This window comes from Crocuta crocuta, unplaced genomic scaffold (assembly GCF_008692635.1).
Source record: "Crocuta crocuta isolate KB4526 unplaced genomic scaffold, BGI_CrCroc_1.0 scaffold139, whole genome shotgun sequence".
Classification (NCBI taxonomy): Eukaryota; Metazoa; Chordata; class Mammalia; order Carnivora; family Hyaenidae; genus Crocuta; species Crocuta crocuta.
The window spans coordinates 9,421,286-9,426,974 of record NW_027533258.1 but is presented as its reverse complement, the minus strand read 5'-3'; the positions used below and the strand labels follow the sequence as shown (position 1 = coordinate 9,426,974).

The 5,689-nt window shown below is 50.7% G+C and overlaps 1 long non-coding RNA gene across 1 annotated transcript; it reads left to right on the top strand.

Moving 5' to 3' along the window:
* The first annotated feature begins 2,640 nt into the window (after positions 1-2,640).
* LOC144217081 (uncharacterized) lies at positions 2,641-3,462 on the top strand. The gene is made up of 3 exons (XR_013330834.1): positions 2,641-2,766; positions 2,891-3,030; positions 3,172-3,462. It is a non-coding gene; the product is annotated as an uncharacterized LOC144217081 (long non-coding RNA).
* The last annotated feature ends 2,227 nt before the right edge of the window (positions 3,463-5,689 follow it).

The following is a 5,689-nucleotide window of genomic DNA, read 5'->3' as shown; positions in this document are numbered from 1 at the left end:
TTCTGAGCTGCCAGCACAGAACCCGATGTGGGGCTTGAACCCACGAACAGTGAGATCATGACCTGAGCTGAAGCCGGACGCTCAACCGACTGAGCCACCCAGGAGCCCCTGGGGCTCTATTCTCTCCCGTTGATCTTTGTGTCCATTCTTTTGGTAATACCACGACACTGATGGGTTCCCGAGGCAGGCAGGTCCCACACCAGAAGTTTTCAGACTCCACCTGGTGGCAGTTGGACCGAATCCTCTATCCTCACCAAGATCAGAGCCTATCTATCTATACAGGGGCCTATCTTTCTATACAGGGGCACCTGGACAGCTCAGTTGGTGACTGGTTGAACTTTGGCTCAGGTCATGATCTCACAGTTTGTGACTTTGAGCCCCGCAGGAGGCTCTGAGCCTGGAGTGGCCGATCTTTTCCTCACTGCCCACTTCCTGATTCATCTCACACCACAGACAGGATACCCAGCCCTGAGGGTTTTCCATACAGAAAAGGAGGCCCAGGTGTTCTGTACTCTCAGAAGGATTATTACATTTTTTTCGAATTTTTAAAAAAAGTTTTACTTATTTCTGAGAGAGAGAGAGCATCAGCTTGAGCAGGGGAGGGTCAGAGAGAGAGAGATGGAGACACAGAATCCGTAGCAGGCTCCAGGTTCTGGGCTAGCCATCAGCACAGAGCCCTACGCGGGGCTCGAACCCATGAACTGTGTGATCATGACCTCAGCTGAAGTCAGACGCTCAACTGACTGAGCCACCCAGGTGCCCTATGAATGTTTGTTTATTTTTGAGTGAGAGAGAATGAGAGAGCAAGAGAAGAGAGAGAGAGCGAGAGAAAGAGAGCTAGCACAAGCAGGGCAAGGGCAAAGAGAGAGGGTGACACAGCATCTGAAGCAGGCCCCAGGCTCTGAGCTGTCAGCACAAAGCCTGATGCAGAGCTTGAACCCACGGACCATGAGATCCTGACCCAGGCCGAAGTCAGACACTTAACTGACTAAGCCTTCCAGGCACCCCACTCCCAAAAGGATTCTATTGAAGTTCAAGTCTTGGCCCTACCAGACACCAGTCTGACTGAATATTTCTTTCATCGTGAGCTCTTTTCCCCTCTTAAGGGNAAATAAATAAAACATTTAAAAAAAAATTTAAAAAAAAAAAGAACAGGAATTTATTGACTCACATCACTGAAAAGCGCAAACACAGATAGGATTTCAGGCCAGCAGGATCAGGGACTCAGCTCTGTGTCTCTCCGCCTCTCCCTTGTGTTGACTTCTCAGGCGCCCCAGGGAGCAGCCCAAGGCCTGGGCCTCACCAGGTTAGCATCCCCAGGGGAAAGAGAGAGCTTTGGTCATCTTTTTCTATGTAACGAATCAATCCAGACTTAGTGGCTGGACGCACCACCATTTCTTTGCTCAGGAGTCTGTGCATCAAAATTGGGGCTGGGGCGCCTGGGTGGCTCGGTGAGTTAAACGCCCAGCTGAAGTTCAGGCCATGATCTTGCGGTTCATGGGTTTGAGCCCTGCGTCGGGCTCTGTGCTGACAGCTCAGAGCCTGGAGCCTGCTCTGGATTCTGGGTCTCCCTCTGTCTGCCCCTTTCCCACTCATACTCTGTCTCTGTCTCTCTCTTTCGAAAATAAGTAAACTGGGGCTGGAGAATCCAAGATGGCCTTAAAACGAGTCCTAAGACCTTGATCCTGGCTGGGGCATCCTGGTTCTCCAAGTGGCTCCTCCCTCCACATGGCCTGTCACCATTCACTAGTCTCACCAACATTTCTGTGCTTGATGGCCGGCTCCTAAGAAAACAAAGCTGAAGCTGCCGGTCCTCTTCAGGCCTAGGCCCCAGACCCCCAGACCTCAAATGGGAAATGGGCACAGTGTTATTCTTTATATTGTTTTGATCAAAGCAAGTCACGGGGCCAGCCCAGGTTGAATTGGAGGGAAACTAAAATCTCTCTCTCTCTCTCTCTAAGTTTATTTATTTTGAGAGAGAGCACACAAGCTGGGGACTGGCAGAGAGAGAGGGAGACAGAATCCCAAGCAGATGCCCCACGGTCAGCACAGATCCTGACATGGGGCTTGAACTCACGACCTTCAAGATCGTGACCTGAGCCGAGATCAAGAGCCGGTTGCTTAACCGACTGAGTCGCCCAGGTGCCGCTAAATTCTTCCTCTTAATGAGAAGAGTGTCAGAGTCACATTGCAAAAGGGAATTTGGGAAGGGACAGCCTGTTGCCTCCATCTTTGGAAAATAACCTACCAGAGAGCCTAGAATGTCTTTTTCAGTGATTGGAGCCCAAGTCCTGCGTGGATTATGCTTTGGCCCTGCGTGTCTCACACGCTCATCCCTGAAGCAGTCTTGGTGGCTAGGGAAGAGCACACGTGTTGACTGGCGGCTCTGGCCCATGCACCCCCCGCCCCCCGGAATGGGCCATGTGGACTAGAGTGATGGTGACTCCTCAAAGGAAAACGAGGTACCGGAAGGTGGGAGTGAGTAAGGAGATGGTCAAAATCATTTCTGTGCGCTCACCTCATCCCCTTCCATGCCTGTTCCGCCCCGTTGGGTTGCCCACCATGTGGCTTCTGCTTGTTCCTCCAGCCTCCTAACCCCCTTTCCATTTCAGCTAAGACTCTCTCCCACAGGTCCCCAGATGGGGCCACCCCCTGCAGTCCCCCGATATGGGCACCCGTGACTTGCCTCTTGGCCTGGCCGACGCCTCCCTGATAGTCAAGAAACAGTCTATGCCTCTGCTCCATGAAGCCTTTCCCAGCCACCAGGTGAGCGACGCGAGAAAGACCGAGGAGGGTTGAGGCTGCCTGATGTGGTGGTAAAGAGATGGGAGATAAAAAAAAAACAAAAACAAACAAAAACCAAACCCTGAGGACCCCTCTGCCCTTCCAGAAAAGAATCTCCAAGCAAAATCAAAACCAATCCCATCGAAACTCCTAGGGTTACTTTGTTAATCACACTAGATGTTCCTGCTTTGTGACCTTGGAGGAAAGAGAAAGAGGTTCTTTCCCAGGGAGGCTGTCCCTGCTTGGGTGAGTCGCGCATTCCTGGGCCATTCTCTGTGGCCAGAGGATTGATCAAGNGGAGTTGGGGAGGGGGGGGAAGCATTTCCTAGGAGACTTACTGTTCTTACCAAGGTGGTAAAACCTCCTTGATGCAATATCATGTTCTAGGAAAAGCTGTGAGTGACAAAGACCATGTGGCAACATGACAAATGGTCATAAATCAAAATGCTAAGGAGAAGAAGGCAGAATAGAGCGCCGAAGCAATGAGGGTGTCCCGGGAATATGGAAAAATAGAAAGCTTTTGCCTTCCGGCGGGGGGGGAGGGGTAGCGCTGTCTTATTACATGAAAAGCCTTCGCCACCTTTGCAAAAGCATTTGTAACAAATATGTTCGTACAAAAATAATCTGGTGGATATCGCACGATACGATTTTCAGGGCTCGGTTTCTTTTCAGAATGAGACGGAGCAAACATATAAATAAACAGATGGTGACTTTTATGGCTCTGAAACGTCGCGTTTTTGTTGGGTTTTTTTTTCGTCCTTGAGGTTGCTTTGAGCAGTGGGGCCCAGAAAGACCTCTTGGCCAGGAATGTTAGAAAATTCTGAGCGCAGTCCTAGGGAGCTTCAGTTTTGGGGAGGAGGAGAAGTCTCTCACCGACAGCCAGGCAGATAGGAGGTCTCTGGGTGCGTCAGTTGGGACAGGGAGAGGCAGAGGGAAAGTCAGGGAGGACAGGTAAGGGCCCAGCGTGGTCCAGTCCACCCCATTCCTCGCCTGCAGGCAGCCGCACTTCTCCTGGGTTCAGATAGTGTCAAGTACCATTCATGTTGCAACTAATAACCAGCACTTGGGGGTTATCTTATTTATTTACTTACTTATTTTTAAAGGTTATTTATTTAGGAGCGTCTGGGTGGCTCAGTCAGTTAAGCGTCCGACTTCGGCTCAGGTCATGATCTCACGGTTCGTGGGTTCGAGCCCCGTGTCGGGCTCTGTGCGGTCGGCTCAGAGCTTGGAGCCTGTTTCAAATTCTGTGTCTCCCTCTGTCTCTGACCCTCCCCTGCTCACGCTGTCGCTGTCTCTCTCTCTCTCTCTCAGAAATAAATAAAACATTAAAAAAATTTTTTTAAAAGTTTATTTGGAGAGAGGGAGAGAGTAAGCAGGGTGAAAGCAGAGAGAGGGAGAATCCCAAGCAGACTCTAACCTCTCAGCAGCACAGAGCCCGATGCAGGGCTCGAACTCACCAACCACAACATCATGATCTGAGCCGAAACCAAGAGTTGGACACTTAACCGACTGAGCCACCAAGGCGCCCCTATTATTTAATTTGTTTTTATTTGAGAGAGAGAAAGTGGAGGGGGGAGAGTGGCAGAGGGAGAGAGAGAGAATCTTAAGCTCCATGCTCCACTCAGAGCCCAACGCTGGGATCGATTCCACGACCCTGGCTCAACCAACTGAGCCACCCACGTGCTGTCCCTATTTTTATTTCTTTAAGTAAGCTCTACATCCAACATGGGGCTTGAACTCACAACCCTTAGACCCAGAATTGCACGTTCTACCAACTGAGCCAGCCAGGCGTCCCCGGGGTTATCTTTTTTAATGTTATTTTTGTAAGTGACAAAGTGAATAAGATATTCCCATTTCAGTTAAAAACAAACAAACAAACACAGGGTTCTTTTGGTTACTTATGTGTATTCAGCTTTCTTAATCGGGTCTGTGAAGTACTCTTGGAAAGATTTCCTCTCCCTGAAAGTCCAAAAGGATCTAGAGATTAGGGCTGGGAGGCTGGATTCCTGGTACTGGGGTGTGTGTGTGTGTGTGTGTGTGTGTGTGTGTGTGTGTGTGTAAACAGGTGAGATCAACAAATCGTGGAAATGGTCCATAGGCAAGGAGGGTCAGACCAGCGGACCATGGGAAGAATTCAATTCAAGGTGGTTCAATTCCTAAAATATTAAGCAGACATTATTATATGCCTGGCCGGGTTCCAGAACTTGGGGACAGATACATCAGTGAACAAAACATAAAGGCCCTGCCACCAGCAAGCTTACTTTTTAACACGAGAAGATCATTAACTGCAAACAGAATTTGTCAGTTCGATAGCACACGTTTTGGTACATTACAAGGAATGGCTGCTGGACGGGAGTGGAGCATGAGGTGGCGGCTGGCAGTTTCAGAGTGGTGGGGCAGCCCTCATCAGAAGGTGGTCTCTGAGCAGTGACTTGAAGAGGTGAGGGACTCACCCATGGGGATGTCTTGGGAGGCAGGCTTGCAGGCAGCCAGTGCGGAACCCCCTGGGCAGACAGGAGGGTAGATGGGGTAGCGAGTGCCTGGCTGGTCATTGTGAGAATTTTGCGTTTCGCGCGGAAGAGAAAGGGGGTCAAGCGTTTTATACCAGTTTTCCGGCTTTTCTTTCCAGTGTCTTGTTTGAGTGTGTGTGTGTGTGTGTGTGTGTGTGTGTGTGCGCGCGTGCGTGCAGAGATCTAGAAAGAGCAGCCCCTGGGCATGGGCAGAGGCCCCCCCGATTTCATAACCACCCTCGGATCTTCCTCCCACTAGCCTGAATCCAGGCTAGGCTGGGGCTCGCCCCACCCTCTCTGTTTTCATGGCACACCCCCAGCCCTGGGAACCCAGCTCCTCAAGCACAGAGCAAATTAGAGGTGAGAGGGACCCCTGCCCACCCAGCCCCGGGGCT